We start from the raw sequence: 22,663 nt of genomic DNA on the forward strand, positions 1-22,663 counted from the left end.
CGTTTGGGCTGAAATGGTTAATACCTGGCAGCCAGGACTGACGAGAGGACAAGAAATGAACTCCTCAACCACGTAAACGATCAGTGGGAACTTTGCCGGCGCAACATGATTTCATCCGTGGCCTTGTAAGCTCCATACCTGACAGGTTGCAAAGCAGTGATTGAGAAAGAGGGAAGCTGGACCCGATATTGATATGAAAAGTTAGCCAACAGTTATCATTATATTAAGGATATGTATATATAGATAGATAGATATAATAGAGATACAATAGAAAGATCGATATAATAGAGATACAATAGAAAGATATAATAGATAGATAGATATAAGATAGAAATAATATAAGTTAGAGATAGAGAGATAGATATTAGATAAATAGAGTACAGATAGATATAATAGACATAGATATAGATAGATAGGTATAATATAGATAGATAGATATAATAAAGATATACATATGATAGACTGCAGATAGTTAGATACGGTATACATAGACAGCTATAGATATAATATAGATAGATGTAGATATAATATATATATATATATATATATATATCTTATCTCATCAGCCACCTATCCCTGCCGAAGTGGGGACGATACAGCCAATGTATCTCTAACAAGTGGCTTAGGCTGTCTAATAGAGATTGTATGTAGGGTGAGAAGTGCTTGTAAGTGTAATTGTTGTGCTGGAGTGGCTTTGGATGTGTTTGTAGTCTGTGAACCAAGTGTAATCGGCCCGCCCAAGCCGACTGGGTGCAAGCATACTTTAGTATGTGACACTGGTTCAACCACAGCATCCCTTGTGTCCGCCAATGCAGTACGTGGCCAGAAGAACGCTCCCAAAGTTTATTACCCTGGCGGGGCGCGAACCCTAGTTCTTCAGTGTACGAAAACGCACACTTTACCACTGTACTACAGAGGCATATATATATATATAAAACATCTGTATAATTATCCTTATATATTTTCCACCGCCTACGCGAAGCAAGGTCACTCACACGTAATAAATATAATGTGTTCCTTGGCCTTCCCACACAAACAGGACGGATGAAGTAAGCTTTTTCAGTGTCTTTACCTCCATATGCGACTTGTTAATGCGTCGGTGGTGGTGGTCGGTGGTCGCGGCGGCGGCGGTGGTGGTGGATTGTGGGTGGTGGTGGGTGACGGCGGTGGTGGTGGGTGGTGGTAGGTGGCGGAGACGGTCGTGATGGTGGCTGTTGTTGTTATTGTTGTTGTTCTTGTGTGTGTGTGTGTGTGTGTGTGTGTGTGTGTGTGTGTGTGTGTGTGTGTGTGTGCGTTTGTGTGTGCGTGTGTGTGTGCGCGTGTTTCACTGGGAGAATATTCAACTCATAAATTACTTATTGATTCATATCAGACTTCTTCATTTCCCTCTATTTGTGTATTGTAACTTGTTATTTGTATACATATTTTCATCACAACCGTATTTTGTCCACGTATTTCCTTCATTAATATGTAATCATACTTGCCAATATCTATATAAATATCCGTTTCATCTCAAATTTCGCATTCGTCGTGTGACTGAAACTGTTCCGGTACTTGCTGCTCTGTCTGTGGTGGCGAGAGGTTCGGGGTATTAACATGTCGTCCAGAAAGAGCGGACCGAGGCTTGAGCCTTCCACTTTGGGTGTAGTACGAACGAGCTGTACAGTAACTAGGTCGTCCACCATCAGGTTGTTCTCGCTGCAGCTCACACATCCCTCATTCATATACCTCCCCATCCCATCCCTCCCTCATCCTCGGTATCCCCTCCTTGTTCCCCCCTCCACTGACTCACTCTCATAGCCAGTCTCTCTTTCCCCATATTCTCCACATGGCCAAAAAATCTTAGGATACTTTTCTCATATTTTTTCCAGCACATCCACATCAACAAACACCATCACAATGCACCCGAACAATTTCCTTATTTGTTTATTTGTATTTCTACATACTGTGCAATATGTTTTATGCAATAGGTAATTGAAAACTCTCTGTATAAATACATACATACATTTATATATACTCGTGTATCTATCTATCAATCAATCAATCAGTTTATCTATCTATCTATCTATACACTAGTACATTACTCAAAGGCATGACAAATCATTATTTTTTTTCAGTAAAAGACATTTTTATCTGTTATTTAGTTATGCTGTAACAGGAAAACCATGCATTTATTATACCGAAGTTCCTTCTTTATTATGTGCGGATAAATGAGAGGTGTAGGGTAGGATGAAAGAGTTTGGAAGTGTGTGGGAAATGTATGTGAATGTGTCAAAGAGTAAACCCATAGTCTTTGAAAGAAATGAATTCATGGAGTGCGCAGTAAGCCTGATTGTTCGGGAAATGGTGGAGGTGAGCATCTTCAAGTATTTGGAGAGTGTGATGAGCCAGGACGGAAAGTTAAAGTAAAAAGTGCAAGAAAGGGTACAGCAGGGAAGAAAAGTTGCAAGTTCACTAAGGGTTGTGGTAAGAGTTGGGAAGTGAGCATGGTCGTAAAGAAGTCATTACATAGTTTTATGATGTCCACTCAAACGTACTGAAGTGCTTGGACTGTGTTGGAAGGACACATGGTAGGAGTACGATTAATGAATAGTAATTATTTGGGAGCAGATTGGCCTGGGAGGAAGGTAGTCCCGGAGGATTGGAAGTCAGGTATAATTATTCCCTTGTACAAAGGAAAAGGGGAAAAAGACGTGTGTGGTAATCATAGGGGGATTTGTCTTCTTAGTATAATAGGAAAAGTGTATGGTAGGATACTTATTGACAGAGTTAGAGAAAGAACAGAGAAATTAGTTGGAGAAGAACAGGGAGGCTTTAGGAAGGGAAGAGGTTGGGTAGATCAGATATTCTTTCTTAGATCTTTAGTGGAAAAGTTTCTAGACAAGGGAAAGAAGTTGTATGCGGCTTTCATGGATTTGGAGAAAGCATATGACAGGGTGGATAGACAAGGATTGTGGAAAGTGTTAAGAATATATGGAGTAGATGGGAAGTTGTTGAATGCTGTGAAGAGTATGTAAGATGGTGCGAAGGCTGCAGTGCGTGTGGATGGTGAACTAAGTGAATTTTTCTCTTTGAAAGTTGGGTTGAAACAGGGATGTGTCATGTCTCCATGGTTGTTCAATCTGTACATGGATGGGGTAATAAAAGAGGTACAAGGTAGGGTAGTGGATGTTGGAGTGGCCCTGGTGAGAGAGGATAGTGTTTGGAAACTCCCTGTAATGTTGTTTGCAGATGATACTGTGTTGTTGAGTGAAGACGAAGGGGAGCTGCAAGGCTTGGTGGATGAGTTTGGGAGAGTGTGTAAGAAACGGAATCTAAAGGTGAATGTAGGGAAGAGTAAAGTGATGGTCTTTTGAGACAGTTGAAGTCAGTGAATGTACAGAGAGATTGGATGGTGAGGAATTGGAAAATGTGAGTACGTTTATGTACTTGGGTAGTGTGATGAGTAAGGATGGAGGTTTGGAGGGTGAAGTGCTTGAAAGGGTACAGCAGGGAAGAAAGGTTGCTGGTTCTTTGAAAGCAGTGATAAGAAACAGGGAAGTGAGCATGGAAGTGAAAAAGTTACTACATGACAGTATTGTGATACCAACTCTAACGTACGGAAGTGAAGCTTGGACGTTGTTGGAAGGACACAAGTCAAGAGTGAGAGCAGTGGAAATGAGTTATTTAACAGGAGCCTGTGGAGTCACATTGAGAGACAGGTTGACGAATGAGGATATAAAGGAGCATTGTGGTGTTGATGTGGATGTGATAGGAAGCGTTATGAGGAACATACTGAGGTGGTTTGGCCATGTGGAGAGGATGGAGGGTGTAAGACTGACGAAGAGAGTGTATGTGAGTGAGGTGGAGGGGAGAAGATGGAGGGGGAGGCCGAGGATGAGATGGAGGGATGGGGTGGAGAGATATATGAGAGAGGGGGGTGTGAGTTGGGAGCAGGGCAGTGAAATGGCGGGGGACAGGGCGACTTGGAGGCTATTTGTTTGTGGCCACCCCAAATGGGATTGAGGCGTCTGGCAATAAATAGATAGATAGATAGATAGAATTATTTGAGAACCATGTGTAGCCAGGTGGAGAGATGGACAGACAAATACGGAAGTTAAGGGGGGCTGTGGTGTTGGTGTGGATGTGCCGAAAAGCGTTAAGATCAGTAGATCGAAATAGTTCGGTCTTATGAGTTAAATGATAAATGAAATATTGACTAGAAGAGTGTGTTTGTGACTGAAGTGGCAGATGAGAAGGGCAAGGGGAGGCTGAGGATAATCTGAAGGTAAGTGAGGGTGTTGTGAGTTGGAAAGAGGGCAGCCTGAGGGCAAAACCCTAGTTGATCGTAAAGGCAGTTTTTGACCATCCCTTCAGGAAGTACTACGTCTGGACATAGGAGGAGTTAACCAGTCAATGGGATTTGTGAATTACTCTTGTTCTGAACAGCATATTACACATACACTAATTAAATAGTATGCATAAAACTTAACTTTTTCTCCCCCTTGTTTCCTTGGCCAATGGCCATTTTTGTGTGTGTGTGTGTAATATTAAATTCATAATTTCCCCTTCATCAACGTAAGACCCGTTGCTTACATTCCATCACCTGTCTGTATGATACACCTATCAATCACTTATAACAGTTATGTAACGGCATCAGTGAGTCGTTCTTATGTTAACGAGAAACGCATAACGTCTGATAAACCCAGCTAAAGGCCGTACAAGGAAAGTAAGTGCATTCTTTTTATTCGGAGCAATGCTTTCCATGAAATCATAGTGACAGAGATGATTTTTGAAAGATTCGAAAAATCATTCTGTCGTCATGCCGGCAACTTGTATAATTCCCGTGGGTAACTCTTCAATAAATCGTCTAGACTTAGTAATAATACAATGAAAAAGCATTAGATTGAAGTGGTTCCTGGAATGCAGAACCTGAGTGAGGCCCTTGGGCAGCATGCAGCCCTCTAGTAGCTCTGTTGCGACCATCAGTGTTTTAAGTAATCAAAGAAAATATGAAATGAATAGGCAATAGCTGTCTTTTTTTGCCTTTACTGGGTTTGTAATCTTTATGGGTTTCACCAGCAGTATTTAAGAGATTACCAGTTGTTACATAGCCTATGATTTCATCATCCTTTGTATAATTCTAATATACAGTATGCTGCATGTTTAATCACGATTCGCCTCGTGGCTTCCATAGTGACCAAGCTTCCGTGTTCTACCTCACTCCCCCCTTCTCCTCCCTTATAGTAGAGTAAGTCGTTCTTTCTGTTGTTCAGAGCAGGAGTGTCAACTCTTTGTCCCCTATGGCTTCATTTGCGCGTCCTTCTTACAAGTTGTATCAAGCTCTGCCGGCCCCTATATAATGAGCTCAGTCTCTGCATTAATTGCCACTTAGATCTACTCCTCATTTTGTTCAAATCTCTGTCCTCCCCTGTACAGTTGTTATTATTTTTGTCAGTGCTCAGGAAGTTTCCAACCATCTAGCTGCCGTGTAATTTGGGTATAAGTGTTATTACATTTTTTCTTGTACTGTATAGCATAAGGTGTTAATTTGTAGGCCTGGTAAGATTTTTGTGATTCATGTGGAGTTTTTGATGTCAGCCATTATTAATAATATTTTGTATCTGTAATAATTTATCTTGCATTAACTGAGCATTATCCGGTTTTCTCATTTTATCAGGGCTGACTTAGATAAATTTACTCTTGCTAATTTCGTGTTAATAGAGGCTATTCCAGTTAACCATATATTTAACCTGTTTTTTGCCATTACATTATCCTTATGAGTCCTGAATGTTTTGTTGTTAGTTTGAGCATTAAACTTTAACTTGTAATTTTACCTAACTCTTTTGTTTTGAACCTGGAACTTTGCAGGACAGTAGTGATTTCAGTATTCTCACTTGAAGTGTTCATTATCTCTCTCTGTTCCGTAACATAAATTTGGCGACCTCGCGAGGATATTCAGGATATTATCATAAGGATATTGCTTGATATTTTGTGACTGTGATTTATTCATGATGTCTACTATTACTATGCTTGATGAAGCCAAAGATTTTTTGTCAAATGTGCAAACAGTGTGTGATGCAGAAAACAGAACAAAGAATGAACTTAAGCTTGTTGCTCAACAATTGGGAATTGCTGTTCGCTCTCATCAGTCTAAAGATCAAATTGTTGACATCATTAATAAAAGCTTGTTTAATGTAACTCCTCCAGATGAGCAAACGCAGATTGAAATAGCTAAGTTACAGCTAGCCCTGTAGGAGGCTCGTGCTAAGGAGGCTGAGTTTCAGGCAAATGCTAAGGAGGCACAGGCACAGGCTCAGGCACAAATTGAACTAGCTAGGATTCAGGCAGACCATGAGTATCGCATGAAACAAGGTGGAACTGGATCATCTAGCGCTGATGATTTTGATGTGGCTAAAAATGTTAAACTTGTCCCTCCTTTTAGTGAATCTGATTTAACTAAGTATTTTCAGTTGTTTGAGAGGGTAGCTACAGGTTTTAATTGGCCCAAAAAGTATTGGCCAGTACTCCTTGAAACTGTTCTCACCGGTAAAGCTAAAGTAACTTATGCATATTTGCCTCAGGATCAATCTGATAATTATGATGTAGTTAAGAGCTTGATTCTTAAGGCCTATGAGCTTGTTCCTGAAGCCTATAGAGTAAAATTTAGGACAACTTATAAGCAAGATAAGCAATCCCATGTTGAGTATGCAAAAATCAAAGAAGATCTGTTAGAGTAGTGGTTAAATTCTAAGAATGTAAATTCTGACTTTGATAAATTTCAGCAGATGATTTTGCTGGAGCACTTCAAAAGGTGTATTAATAAAGATGTAAGCCTATATCTTGATGAGAAAAGAATAGATAATTTGTCTGATGCTGCAGTTTTAGCTGATGAATATGTTCTCACTCACAAGAGATATTCTAAAGAAAAAAGGAAAGCTGAGAGTAAGTACGTTGCCTCTACTCAGAGTACAGGTAACAGGAAAGAGAATAAAGATGATGTTTCTCAGGAAGTAAATACCAGCTCCACCTCCAGATTTCAGAAAAGTAAATGTACTTATTGTAGTAAGCTTGGTCATACTACGGAGAAATGTTTCAGGAGACAGCGTGATGTGAACAAAATGGAGTCTTTAAATATTCAGTCAATTGGTCTAGTGTCCACTCTTGAGAGTTCCCAGAATTCTTTAACCGAGTTAACTGAACCTGCTTTGAGGGGTAAATTAAATTCTCATGATGAAGCTCCTCTTTTGAGCAGTAACGTGAGTGACACTCTCAAGAGTTCATGTGCTAATTTCCTGTCTGATGGTTTTGTCAGTCCTCTGGACAGTAATAACAGGAAATCAGTTAAAATATATCGTGATACAGGTACTTGCCAATCCCTTATGCTGACCAGTGTTCTAGGCTCTAATGTTAATTCCTCTGATGAAACTGTAATCTTACAAGGTGCAGGGAATAATTACTTCTCTGTCCCTCTGTGCAGAGTGAATTTAGAGTCTGGTTTTGTTAATGGTTCCGTTATGGTTGGGTTGGTTGAGACACTCCCAATGTCAGGTGTAACTTTCTTACTTGGAAATGATATTGGTGGAAGTCAAGTGTGTCCAGCTCCTCAGTTGTCTAGTGAACCAGTGACTGCGACCCAGGACTGTGATATCCCTGATGTGTTCTCTGCATGTGCTGTCACTAGGGCTAAGTCTAAGTTACTGGTGACTTAGAGGATAATGACGATAATGATGATGTTATCCTAGCTGACACTTTTCTTGCTAATTTAGACCACTCACCAGATGAGGTAGTACCCCGTAGTGTTGATAATTTGTCTCGTCAAGAGTTGGTTGAGTTGCAGGTTGCTGACCCTGAGTTGAAAGGTCTAGCTAACTCTGCTTGCAGGGAGGAAGAATCAGCTGGTGCTTCTACTTGTTATTATATAAAGTCAGGAGTACTTATGAGAAAGTGGAGACCCCCAACAGCATCAGCCGATTGTGAATGGGAGGTTGTACATCAAGTTGTCATCCCTCGTGTTTGTAGGCAGGATATCATTAGAGTGGCTCATGATTCCAGTTTGGCAGGACACCTTGGAGTGAGGAAGACTCTGGCACGCATTTTGAAACACTTCTACTGGCCAGGTATCTTCAGGGATGTTTCCTGGTATTCTAAGTCTTGTCACACCTGTCAAGTTGTGGGGAAGTGTAATCAGACCGAAAAGGTTCCACCTCTAGTTCCCATTCCTCCTTTTGAGGCGCCATTCACCCGTGTGTTGGTGGATATTGTGGGCCCTCTTCCTAAGACTTCCTCAGGATTTTTTCTTATGTGTTGACCCTGATTGATATGGCTACTCGTTATCCTGAAGCCATTCCACTTAGAAATATCTCAGCAAAGAACGTGGTTAAGGAAATGCTAGTGTTCTTCACAAAGTTTGGTCTGCTCAAGGAGGTACAGTCAGACCGGGGAAGTAATTTCATGTCAAATGTTTTCAAGCAGTCTCTGAAAGAGTTGGGCATCTCCCAGATCACGTCTTCAGCTTACCATCCCCAGACCCAAGGAGCGTTGGAGAGATATCATCAAACACTCAAATCGATGCTCAAGAAATACTGTTTGGAACATCAGAAAGACTGGGATAAAGGTCTTCCATTCGTTGTATTTGCCGCAAGAGAATCTCCAAATGAATCACTGGGCTTCTCACACTTTGAACTACTGTTTGGCCATGAAGTAAGAGGACCCCTTAAGCTACTCAAGGAATGCTGGCTGTCGGAGGAAGATGACGTCAACCCGCTGGAGTATGTGATGAAGTTCAAAGAACGGCTGTCCACTGCTTTACAGCTGGCGAGAGAGAATTTAGGAGCTGCTCAGCAGAAGATGAAGACTTGGTATGATAAGAAGTCCAGGTTACGCCACTTTCAGCCAGGAGATCAGGTTTTGATTCTGCTACCGGTGCATGGGCAACCTCTTCAAGCCAAGTTTAGTGGTCCTTATTTCGTGGAGAAGAAACTCAGTAATGTCAACTATGTCATCGCCACACCAGATCGCAGAAAGAACAACCAACTTTGTCACATCAACATGCTAAAGTTATATCACAGGCGGGACGAAAATAACCCAGTCTGCACTGTAGCAGTTCCACCCGAGTCTGCAAGTGAAGCTCTCCCATGCAGCATGAGCCTGAGTGATAGTTTGGGGAAGAATCCTGATATCATGAATAATCTCCAGACTAAGCTTTCTCATCTACCTCCCGAGGAAAGGCAGGAGTTTTCGGCATTACTGCAGGAGTACCCGCAAGTGTTCCGTGCCACTCCAGGATGAACCACTGTGTTGATGCATGATGTCGATGTTGGAGACGCAAAGCCAATTAAACTGCCTCCTTACCGTGTGAACCCAGTGAAAGTTCCTCTCATCCAGAAGGAGCTTGGCTACCTGTTGGACCACAAGATGATTGAGCCCTGTCAGAGCGAGTGGAGTTCTCCTGTCACTCTAGTTCCTAAGCCAGGTGGGTCACAGTGGCTTTGCATCGACTACAGACGTGTTAATCAGATAACCAAAACAGACACTAACCCCCTCCCTTGCGTGGAAGATTGCATAGACAAGATCGGAAAGGCTAGGTACATAAGTAAGTTTGATTTGTTAAAGGGATACTGGCAAGTACCTATGACTGAACGTGCTAGGGAGATCTCATGTTTTGTAACACTAGGAAAGACTTTTGCTTGTTCTGTAATGCCATATGGTATGAGGAATGCACCAGCCACATTTCAGAAGCTCATAAATGTTGTAACAGAGGGTTTTGCAGGGTGTGTTGTTTATATTGATGATGTATTAATCTTCAGTGACAACTGTAAAGATCACCTATGCCATGTCAGTAAATTTCTTGAGCATTTGGTTCAGGCTAATCTTGTAGGTAATTTATCAAAGTGTGAGTTTGGTCAAGCTAAAGTTCAGTACCTTGGGTACGTAATTGGTGATGGACATGTTGCACCACCAGGAGCTAAGGTTCAGGTTATAAGTGATCTTCCCAGACCTAAAAGTAGGAAAGAGCTACAAAGATTTTTGGGGATGGTAGGTTATTACAGGAGATTTGTTCTTAACTTTTCAATTCTTGTATCACCACTTACAGACCTACTGAAAAAGGGAGTTAAATTTGTCTGGACCGATAACTGTGAATCCTCTTTCAGCAAACTTAAAGCTATCCTATTAAGTCAGCCAGTGCCCGCTACTCCAAATTTTGCTAAGCCTTTTAAGATGGCTGTTGATGCAAGTGATACAGGAGCTGGGGCTGTTTTGCTGCAAGAGGATAATCAGGTTATTGAGCACCCAATATCTTATTACAGTAAGAAGTTCACTCCACCTCAAAAGAACAACTTAACTATTGAGAAAGAGCTTTTGGCCTTGATTTTGGGTTTACAGCATTTTTCATTTTATTTGTGTTCTGGTTTTGACCCCATAGTCATTTATACCGATCATAACCCACTGAAATTCCTTAGTAAGTTTAAAGATAAAAATCAGAGATTGACAAGATGGAGTCTACTTCTTCAGGAGTATTCATTACACATACAACATGTCAAGGGGAAAGAAAATGTTATTGCAGAGTGCTTATCTAGACTTTAGACAGATAGTTTTAGAGTAATAAGAAATTTCCTTTGTAAATTTCTTTTTTTTTTTTGTGGGGAGGTGTTACATAGCCTATGATTTCATCATCCTTTGTATAATTCTAACATACAGTATGCTGCATGTTTGATGACGATTCGCCTCGTGGCTTCCATAGTGACCAAGCTTCCGTGTTCTACCTCACTCCCCCCTTCTCCTCCCTTATAGTAGAGGAAGTCGTTCTTTCTGTTGTTCAGAGCAGGAGTGTCAACTCTTTGTCCCCTATGGCTTCATTTGCGCGTCCTTCTTACAAGTTGTATCAAGCTCTGCCGGCCCCTATATAATGAGCTCAGTCTCTGCATTAATTGCCACTTAGATCTACTCCTCATTTTGTTCACATCTCTGTCCTCCCCTGTACAGTTGTTATTATTTTTGTGAGTGCTCAGGAAGTCTCCAACCATCTAGCTGCTGTGTAATTTGGGTATAAGTGTTATTACATTTTTTCTTGTACTGTATAGCATAAGGTGTTAATTCGTAGGCCTGGTAAGGTTTTTGTGATTCATGTGGAGTTTTTGATGTCAGCCATTATTAATATTTTGTATCTGTAATAATATATCTTGCATTAACTGAGCATTATCCGGTTTTCTCATTTTATCAGGGCTGACTTAGATAAATTTACTCTTGCTAATTTCGTGTTAATAGAGGCTATTGCAGTTAACCATATATTTAACCTGTTTTTTGCCATTACATTATCCTTATGAGTCCTGAATGTTTAGTTGTTAGTTTGAGCATTAAATTTAACTTGTAATTTTACCTAACTCTTTTGTTTTGAACCTGGAACTTTGCGGGACAGTAGTGATTTTAGTATTCTCACTTGAAGTGTTCATTATCTCTCTCTGTTCCGTAACACAGTCAATAAATTTTTTACCACATTTTACTGAAATGAAATAAATTTGAAAAATGTACTGAAAATTATTTGCTACAAATACATGTAAGTAAAAGTACTCTATCTGATGAAATGCAGTTTTACAGAGAGAGAGAGAGAGAGAGAGAGAGAGAGCAAAGAATTTGAAAACTTCATTTCAGAACCTTATATTGATGACTCATGTGTCTTGTCCTCAGTAGTTTGATGATGTGGCCCAAGAAGACGGCAGGCTGTGCATCCCTGAGTGAAAGTCACTGTCATCAGTCCGGTCTTAACATTTAACTATTGGAAGAGAAACTATTCCATCAGCAATGAACCTAAATGTCCAGGGTGCCCTTTAATCCCGTGACGTGCTTTACCACTTTGATCTTGTAACGTACAAACTATCTTATTCAGTTTTGTGCTGGGGTAAATGAAGGTCATTCTGACCCCACAAGTTGAAAATGACCTTCCTAAACTGAAAAATTTTATGTTTAGGTAGCACGGAAAAAAAAAAAGGTAAATTAGTTACCGGAAAGAAGAGGCTAAATGTTACAGCTCCACATCTTGAACACTATTTAGCAATTAAACATTCATCTCATTCACATATCATAAAGTTTTACTCTGATCTAACACCATGTTATTTGACATGATTTAGTGCTAGTATGTGACTGAGATGATATTGCACCAGGGTAAGTTAAAAATATTACTTAAAGAAAAAAAAAAAAAAAAAGGAAGGTGTGTAGCAATTTTAGGCCAGCCACTGTGGAAACGAACTGATGCCCTTATCACGTACATAACCAATAAAGATCACAGATATACAATCGGTAAACTTCTTGAGTAAAAGCGTTAACGGGAAATATGGCCATAGGGTTATAACTTTCCCGCTTGATTTGGAGTGCCAAGGGCAACAGGTAGCACCCGATCGTCAAGATAATGTGGGCAGCACTTAAGTGATGAAAGTGGCTACTTGAAATTTTTTATTATTACGCCAGGCTTGAAAGATGGAAAATGTTGACAGGGAGATAAAAAAGATGGAAATTTATGTTCTTAGACTTGCAGAGGTAGGATTGACTGGAATGGGTAGAGTGGATACAGATGGGATATTTATAGTATGTTCCGTTGGTGATATAGCGAAGGGAGGTGTGGGTGTGATGGTGATGAACAAGATACCTATTTCAGTGAAACGTTACTGGGTTGTGTTCCTCAAAATGCTGCTGATAATATATAAGGGAAGACCTACAAATATGAATGTGAAGCAGTGTTATGCTCCGAGTGGAATTCAGATGCGGCCGTTCTAGATGGAATTTTATCAGCTGTAGTTAAGGTGAAACATCAACATCATATGTGTGAACTTATTCAAGTGATGGGCGATTTGAATGCTAATGTTAACAATGAAAGAAAATAAGACATTGCTGGATATTTTGGCCTGAGAGACAGGAACGAAGAAGCGGAAAGATTTATGAAATTGTGTATGGAAAATAGCATATACTGGTATGTTTGCAGATACACGGCTTAAGCAACACCCAAAGGGCCTGTTGACTTAGAAGAACCATGGCGATGACCATAAGTAATTAGAAAGAGTTTATTACCATTATCACTCACTTCAGAAGTGCAGCAATGCAAAGGAAAACATACCCTGGTGAACTGACTGTGATACTGATCATGTTTCACTGGTGGTGAAGGTGCAACTGAAACTGAGTAGGTTTTAGAAGGGAAAACAAGAAGTTTGGAAATGATCAGAAGCAATGACTAGTTGAAAGAGAGGTACAGAAGTAGCAGTTCAAGATAAATGCAGGGAAATTTCAAGATAAATGCGGGGAAATAAACACCATAGATCCTATTAACATAAGAGTCGCTGGTAATTAGTGAGAGAGGCAGTGGTAACGACTGCTGATGTAATATTAGAGACAAGAGAGTGAATGGCAGACGACATTCTTGTCGGAGAGGTGAAGTGATATGCTAAGTAGGGGATTGTGTGAGATGCACAGAATTAAGCAGGGAAATAAAGCAAGCATTTAAAAAGGCGAAATAATAATAATGAAAGAAAAGGCAAAATTAATAGATTGAAGATCTTGCAAGGAAGAATGAGCAGATAATGTGTGAGAGATTTACTGAAGTAATGGACAAGAGAAGATGGAAAATCAGTAATGAAGAACGATGGCACAGCTTAAATGGAATTTGATAAATGTTGGAGAGGTGAAAACAGTATGCAGAAAAACGGTTGGTGGTGAAAGAAAAGAGAGAAATAGTATTATATCAACAATGGAAGTCCCACCAATTCTGAGAAGAGTAATAGAGAAAACTTTATAAAACATGAATGATGACAAAGTTAAGGAAGGAAATGGAGCAGCTGTGGTGATGCTCAGAGCGATGCTTGACACTGAATCAAAAGAATAACGTGGACTACTAACAATATATATGAATGTGAACAGCTCCCAGAGCAAATATTTGCCTGGAGTTTACAGTATATATGAATCTAGTCAGCTGCCAAAGTTAAAAAATATTTTTATGTTTTTGGCAGTTCCTAAGGTGCCAGGCATGCTAGAATGCGGTAAGCACAAAATCAATATCGTGAATGAGTTATATGTCATAAGTTATTTGGAGGGTGACTATGAATAGGATAAAGTGTTGATTAGGACAGGAAGTAGCTAACAGTTGAGGGGCTCATGGAAGGACATAGTACAACAAACGCCATTTTGGGGCTACGAATGCTGACAGAGAGAGTGATAGAGATGTATGATATATATTTGTGTTTTAAGGACTATGAAAACGTTCTCGGTAGAGTAGTGACTGGGAGGTTAGCAATAGCTGCGAAGGAGCAGAGTTGATAATAAAGATCGGAGAGTAACAAAAATTGTATTGGAACCAGACGGCAGCAGTGAAGATCGATGGAAACCTCTTGCGTTCCAATTGATTCGTAATCTCACGCACCATCTCTTGTACCCTGCTCTTAGTACTCAAGCCTCTTACCTGCACTCGCACTCTCCTACACTCAGTTCTTCTTTCCTCATCTTACATTCACCCTCTTACTCAGTATATTTTCACAGAGATTGTTTCTTGCTCTCCAACTCGCACGGTCACTTCATAATCTAAAAGTTTATCGCTGACTTCCTATCCACGCCCTCCCTCATTCACTTACATCCTTCATAAGTCACATTTTCCCTAACCAACAACGTCCTTACCTGACCAACACCACACTCCTCCCTCACACACACCCTTCCTCCCTCACCCATTTCTTCTTTCTCTCACCAACACCCTCCTTCACCCTCACCCGTTCTCATCCAGTCCCTCCCTTACTCACAACCTCCCTCACTCATACCCCTCTTCACCCATAACCTTCCTTACTCACACCCCTCCTCACTCATACCCTACTTCACCCATGCTCTCCCACACTCACACACTTCCTCACCCACACCCTTACACACCCACACCCTCCTTCACCAACACCCTTCCTCACTCACACTTTTCCAAAACCAAGCCCTTCCTCACCCACACTCTTCCTCACCTGTAGACTTCCTCACCCGTACTCTCCCTCACTTGCACTCTTCCTCACTCACACCGTTCCTCACCCATACCCTACCTCTACTACACCCTTCCTTACCCACACTCCCTTACCAAGTCCCTCCCTCAACCAAGCTCTCCCTTACCCAAATCCTCGCTCACCAACACCCTCCTTCACCCACACACTTCCTCAAATACTCCCTAACTCACACCCTCCTTCACCCACACACTTCCTCAAATACTCCCTAACTCACACCCTCCTTCACCCACACACTTCCTCAAACACTCCCTCACGCACATCTTCCCTAAAACACACCCTTCCTCATCCACACCCTTCCTCACCCACACCTTCCTCACCCACACCCTTCCTCACCCACACCTTCCTCACCCACACCCACTCTCACCCACACCCTTCCTCACCCACACCTTCCTCACCCACACCCACTCTCACCCACACCCACTCTCACCCACACCCTTCCTCACCAACACCTCAGTCACTCACACCCTTCCTCACTCGCACCTTCCTCACCAACACCTTCCTCACACACTCCCACTTTCATTCACACCATTTCTCACCCACACATACCTCACCCACATCTTCCTCACCCACACCCGTCCCTCACCCACTCCGTCCCTCACCAACACTCTCTTCCACCCACACCTTCGCCCACTTACAGCCGTCCCTCACCCACACCCTCTCTCACCCACACCTTTCCCCACCCACACCCTCCCTCACTCACACCCTTCCTCACCCACACCCTTCCTCATCCACACCCTCTTTCCGACACCCTCCCTCACCCATACTTCCCTCACTCACACCCTCCCTCACTAACACCCTTTCTAACCCACACCCTCCCTTACTCACATCCTCCCTCACTCACTCCAAACGTCAATTATCCTTAACTTTAACTCATTATTCGTAAAAGCTTTTCCAGATTATGCAGATCAAAGGATGAGACCCTGCAATAAAAATAATTCTCTCTCTCTCTCTCTCTCTCTCTCTCTCTCTCTCTCTCTCTCTCTCTCTCTCTCTCTCTCACACATACACAGTCCACATGTTCTCACAGTTCTCCCTAGAATAAAGTCCCTCTCCAAATAAAGAACGAGACACTGAGGGGGGAAAAAAGGAAAAAGAAAAGGCGTAAGCGACGAGAGAAACAAAAAGACAGCATTATTTCAGGCACAGTTTCTCTAACCTCCCTCTCTCCCCTTTCCTGTAAACAAACAAAGAAGAAGAAGAAGAAGAGGAAAAAAAAAAGAGGTAGGTTTTAAAAAATGCAACGCCTCTCTATTTTTTTCCCCCTCTATAAAAAATAAACTATAAATGTGTTTATAAAGAAATGATTTAAAACTGTGCAGCGAGATGCGGTGGGGCTGTCAGCTAACTTCCCAGTGAAATTTAAATATCTTTTCCTTGGTAACAAGCCCTTGAAGTATGGTAAAACCCGTGGTAAGGCTTACCTAACACACTAACTCTGTCCTTCCTTATGGTAACACGGTGACGGTGCCGGGATGAGCTATCCCATGTCGGTATTGTGGGTATTGTGATTTTGTCTCCGTTCTCGTATTTCGATATTCCCCTTTGTTTTCCTTGGATGCTTATTAGTCTAAGGTCATTGTCTTGCAAACTATTGTATGAACTTTTTTTATCCTCTGACTTATTTTGTTTTACTTCTATTCCACTTCTAGGATGTCCCATCTTGTCGTCAACTCCGTTTCTTTTATTCTTTGATAATGCTCTTTTTCTTTTTCTTCTGGATCTGACCACTGACAAGTCCTGGGCCACAAATTATCATCACTGATATCTATCGAAGAATCATTATAAATCACGTTAAAAAGCTAAACATAGATTGAAAATTGTTTTGACTTGGCGAACAACGATATGATCCGATGTAGCTCTAATTAGGGGAAAAATGAAACGCTGTGAAAAGGTGGACGGTCTTCGGTAGTGTTATTTTCATCTCTGTGGCTAAGACCAAGCATAACATTGTTCATAACGTACTTGAAATTATGTAAGGGCTACGTTAACAAGTTTATTTACTTTAACGGAAATTGATAAACTGAAAATTTTGAGTCGATATTATTAACTTCCTTTTAGTCCAAACCACGCAAGTGGCCAATTCCTTGACGGACTGGGTTTGGTCTCTTGATGATACTAACAAAACTGTGCACGTTTGTCCTTCCCTCTGTGGCTTAGTGTTGATTTTCACTTTCAGGTCTTCTGATTTCATGTTTAATGCTCATTCTGTTTCACCCCTGGATTTAAGTTATGACTTTGATTCTCTGTATGACATCCTCTTGTAACTAAAACTCTCTATCTATTGATCTCTCTTAATTCTCTTACTTCTTTTGAATCTATAATATTCTGGACTCTGATTTTGCTTCCTGCATGTGACTCTGCTGTATGGTGTAGACTATCGGTTGTCTCCTTTTGTCATTATATCTTTTCTATATTTCTGTGGATCTGTGGATGACTTATGTGAGTAGAGTACGTGGAGTTATGTGAAGGGACAGACCTAAGAAGTGAAGAAGAATTGTGGTGTTACTGGGGCTGTGCTGGAAAACGTTAGAAGTACCGTGAGATAGCTTGGCCATTTGGAGAGAATGGAGAATGAGAGACTGACCTGTGGAGTGTATATGAATGAGGTGGAGGGGAGGAGTGGGAGAGGCTGAGGATGGGACGGATGGATGAGATGGAGAAGAATATGAGGGTGGAGTGGGTGATGGAGAAAGGGTGCTCTTACTGAGTAGGACAGGGTGACATAGAGGCGACTCGTTTGTGGTCAACCGTCAGGGTGTACGGCGTCTGCCTATAGACAGACAGACAGGATCGTGTGGATTTACCTGAAGCATCTCAAGGTTGTTTCGTGACATTGTTCTTTTCTTTTCATTTTCTTATATGTCTGTGAATAGAAATAATTTGCCTTAAGTGTCATTGGCTTTTACTCTTAATGATGACCTGAAATACCCTACACTAATTTTATGTAACACCTGTATTGGTACTATGTGCGTACCATATGTGTATAGGTTTACATGTCTACCCTTAACTACACCGTTGCACGCAGCCATAGTGTGTTCTGCCACCACTGAAGCCAGCTTGTATGTCCTCACTACAATAACCCCTCACTCCAGCCACAGTGCTCATTTCACCCACCACAATTACCATGGTCCTGTGAAACACATTTTCGTTTCTTTCTTTCAGCCTTTATCCCGAATATATTCCCCAGAAATATCACGTAATAAGCGCACACACAACATCCCACACTAACTTCTCTCACATCAGCGCCTCTTCCATCACAGTCACCAACCAATCAAACACTCACTACTACGAGTACATGCAGCACCGACACACACAATAAGAACTCCTACACCTGCACCAAACACCCACACCAACTACACATGTCTCAGCAGCCATATATTTCACATTCCCTTTCCTAACCTTATTCTTCTCCATCGACCTCCCCCGACCCCTCTCAACCCACACACATAAACCCCTTGCCATTAAGTCCATCCGCACACACGTCCAGTTCCACACGACTCATCTTCACAACAAAATTACTGCCCCAAATTCCCCCAAACGATCCACGCCACACCATCACAATGGTATTTTTCGACTGGAAATATTGCTGACATTAACACACGTTGCTCAGAGAATTCTCAATTCACAACCACGGTTAGTGTAATTTTGCAGTTCTAGACAGTTCTGACAGATGCGTCGGTTTAATCAATGAACAGACTCTAGAACTGGAATTGTGTGTGTGTGTGTGTGTGTGTGTGTGTGTGTGTGTGTGTGTGTGTGTGTGTTTTCAGTTACAGGTGTTTTTAATATTTCCTTGTTTATTTCACTTTAATATATGTATCTGTTTATCAATCTATCTATCTATCTCTCTATCTCTCTATTTATCTATCTATCTATCTATATCTATTTCTATCTATCTATCTATCTATATATATATATATACTGTATATCTATCTATCTATCTATCTATCTATATATATATAGATAGATAGATAGAGATATCTATCTATCTATCTATCTATCTATCTATATATATATATATCTATATCTATATAACTATATATCTATCTATCTATCTATTTATATATATATATATATCAATCAATCAATCATTTCCTGTGGCACCCTCGGGGATGCATAGGGCCTCGATGAAATCACACCACCACATCCTATCTTGTGCTAACTCCTCAAGATCTGCCCAACACTCATCTCCAGCTTCCCGTCTCATTGTCCTCACCCACGTCTCTTTTGGCCTTCCTCTACCTCTCCTACCAAGTGCCACCCACCCTGGTGTACCTCGTACTATTCCCTGTCTCCTATACACATGTCCTAGCCACTTCCATCGTGAGAACTTAACATATTCATCGACCGGCTGCACTCCCTTTATTTCTCTAATTCTACTATTTGGTATCCTTTCCCACCACTTAACTCCTAATATTCTTCTAAGTGCTTTGTTTTCAAACACCAAGAATTTATTTTCCATAGTCACTGTGCTGTACCAAGACTCGTGTCCATAAATTAAGATACTCCTAACCATTACCTTATGAAGTTTGATTTTTGTATGCACAGAAAAATTGTTATTATTCCAAATATTTTTAAGCATTCCCATTGCCTGATTAGCCTTCTTTAACCTTTCCTCGAATTCAAAGTTCAAAGAACCATCCTTGGCTAAATAAGTTCCTAAATATTTAAACCTATCAACTTGCTTTACAACCATACCTCCAATTACACATTCCTGCACATTATCCATATTCATATTGATTATTTCAGTTTTTCCACAATTAATAACCAAACCCACCTTGCGACCTTCACTCACCAAACAGTCCAACACTCTCTGCATCTCTTCTGGCCCATCACAAATCAAAACTATATCGTCTGCATAATCTAAATCCAAAAGTTTCCTGTTCTCTCCCCAAAGTATACCTGCACCGGTTTCTGTTCCAACGCGTTTCATAATGTAATCAGTGACCAATATAAATAGTAAAGGCGATAGAACACCACCTTGAATTACTCCGGACTTGACTTCAAACGAATCACTCAGACAACCATCAACCATCACTTTACAAAATGTGTCCTCATGCATGTTCATAATGACCCTCATAAACTCCTCTGGTATTCCATAATGTCTCATGATCTTCCCCATAGTCTCTCTCGAAACACTATCAAAAGCCTTTTCAAAATCAACAAAACAAAGACTTAACGGTACTCTCATTTCATTAACTTGCTGCATCAAATGCCTAACTATAAAGATCTGATCATTGCGACCACGTCCCTTTCTAAAACCAGCCTGTTCATCCCTCAGAATACCCTCAACCACCGGCTCCAACCTATTTAACAACACTCTACTGAAAACTTTCAAAGCTATCGGTGACAAAGAGATTCCCCTCCAATTACCACATTCACTCAGGTCTCCCGTCTTCGGAACTTTAACAATTACACCATTCTTCCAAACTGATGGTAGTAACCCCGTCACCCATATCTTATTGAATAGCTTGGTCAAGATCATTATTAATCTATCCCCCTCCACTTTAAACATTTCAGGAAATAAACCATCCTCCCCTGGTGCCTTATTATTCTTTAACTGTTTTACTGCTTTCTCCACTTCTGCAAGCCTCAACTCTCCTTTTTCTATATTTAAATCTTCCTGAGCAGACGGTATATCCTCTTCTGGTGGTATTGGTCTATTAAGAACTGTCTCAAAATGCTCTTTCCATCTATTTTTAATATCTCCATCTTTGGTCAATAAATTTCCTTCCCTGTCTCTAACTGGTATTTCCTTGCGTTTACCTGCATTACCACTCAGTTCTCTAATCGATTCATATGCTATTCTTTGACTCTGTCCATCATTTTTGTTTATTAAGATTTCAGTCTCTGCAACCTATCTATATATATATATACATTCATCATTCATTCATTGCCAGACGCCATGTATCCCAAACGAGGTGGCCAACGGCTTAGAGTTAATTGTTTTACAGGGAGGGGCATTAATCCTCCACCAACCCCACTCGACAAGTAGGGAGAACGTTATGCCAACAGCATCTGGTGTTCCCAGGCGGTCACCCATCCAAGTACTAACCAGACCCAACGTTGCTTAACTTCGCTGATCGAACGGGAAGCGGTGTACTCAACGTGGTATGGCCGTTGGCATATATATATATATATATATATATAAATGCATATATAGATAGATTGATAGATAGATAGACAGAGATAGGTAGATAGATAGATAAATGATAGATAGATATATACACATGTATAGATAGATAGATAGATGATAGGTAGTTATATACACGTGTATACATATTGCAAGAACAACGGGAATCATGAAGAAGAGGCAGTGCAACCAATACACACACACACACACACACGCACACACACACACACACACACACACACACACACACACGCACACACACACACACACACACACACTGGATGGATTAAATCATTGCACATAAATGCAGAAAATATCCTTCAGTCCTTTATTGCCCCACCTGGAGGGTAAGGTCCCGAGGCTAGGCTTATCAGTCCAGACATTTAAGGCCAATGTGACCAGCTCCCTTCCTTGTCCGGCATTATGGGAGCAAAAACAAAACAAAACAAAACAAACAAATCCATGAGTACTTTCTTATGAGCCACATGCGTCTTTTATTTCTCTAACCCACTAGACCACTAGCCATCCACTTGTTTATAATGGTTACCGCTGAACATAGTAAATGGTTACCTAGACTACAAGAAACATTATGGCTTGTCCCTCAGTGTCGAGACGCATGAAGACACCATGGCTGAAGTGGCTGGACGGTGGGCGACAAAACTGCCATGATGGCAAAGCAAGTAACGTACATACACTATGTGAGACATGATGACGAAACAAATACAAGATGGGCAAGTGCATACCAGATTCTCTCTCTGTCTCTGTCTCTCTCTCTCTCTCTTTCATTTCAACTTTCTGTTTCTTGTTATCGTTTTATTTTTAATCTTTTACTCGCTGCTCTCCTTCAACTTATTCATTATTTACTCTTTTCTTTCATTTCCTTTCTCCTTCTTTTATTGTCCCCCCCCCACCAACTTCCTCCTGTCTCACCAGCTCTGCCATTTCACTCGCCTCTCCTTTTGGCCGGCTGCCTCCAAGGCATTATCCATTGACTACATCTATGGATATTGCAATTGCTCCAAGGCTTCCCCATTCCCAACCTTGAATGTTTTCTCGTTCCTTTGACTCTAAATTCCATACGGATTGCATTTCCTTGTTCTGTTTTACACGGTCACCTTTCTCACTCAATAATCAAGACGCTGTTTCATTATATATATATATATATATATATATATATATATATATATATATATATATATATATATATATATATATATATATATATATATATATATATATATATATATATATATATATATATATATATATATATATATATAGACTGTATATATATAGATAGATAAATAGACAGACAGATAGATAGATAGACAGATATAGATAGATAGATAGGTAGATACAGATAGACAGATATTCTTGTATTTTTTTATTCTTGTAACTTTTTTATTACTTGATATTTTCTTTGGAATGATTATGAAAACTCCCCAGTTCTTTTCCTCAGCTTACATTGATCACTCCAAACTCTAGGGTACATAGTTTTAGATGCAGGTCAGTACTGAAGGGGCAGGTCTTGCTGACC

At 40.7% G+C, this 22,663-nt stretch overlaps 1 non-coding gene across 1 annotated transcript; it reads right to left on the reverse strand.

Annotated features, from left to right (window-relative positions):
* Nucleotides 1-20,999: 20,999 nt before the first annotated feature.
* Nucleotides 21,000-21,118, reverse strand: LOC145402675 (5S ribosomal RNA). The gene has a single exon (XR_013897839.1). It is a non-coding gene; the product is annotated as a 5S ribosomal RNA (ribosomal RNA).
* Between the last annotated feature and the right edge of the window lie 1,545 nt (nt 21,119-22,663).

This window comes from Coenobita brevimanus, chromosome 6, assembly GCF_032717465.1.
Source record: "Coenobita brevimanus isolate Jiangsu-jjx chromosome 6, ASM3271746v2, whole genome shotgun sequence".
Lineage (NCBI taxonomy): Eukaryota > Metazoa > Arthropoda > Malacostraca > Decapoda > Coenobitidae > Coenobita > Coenobita brevimanus.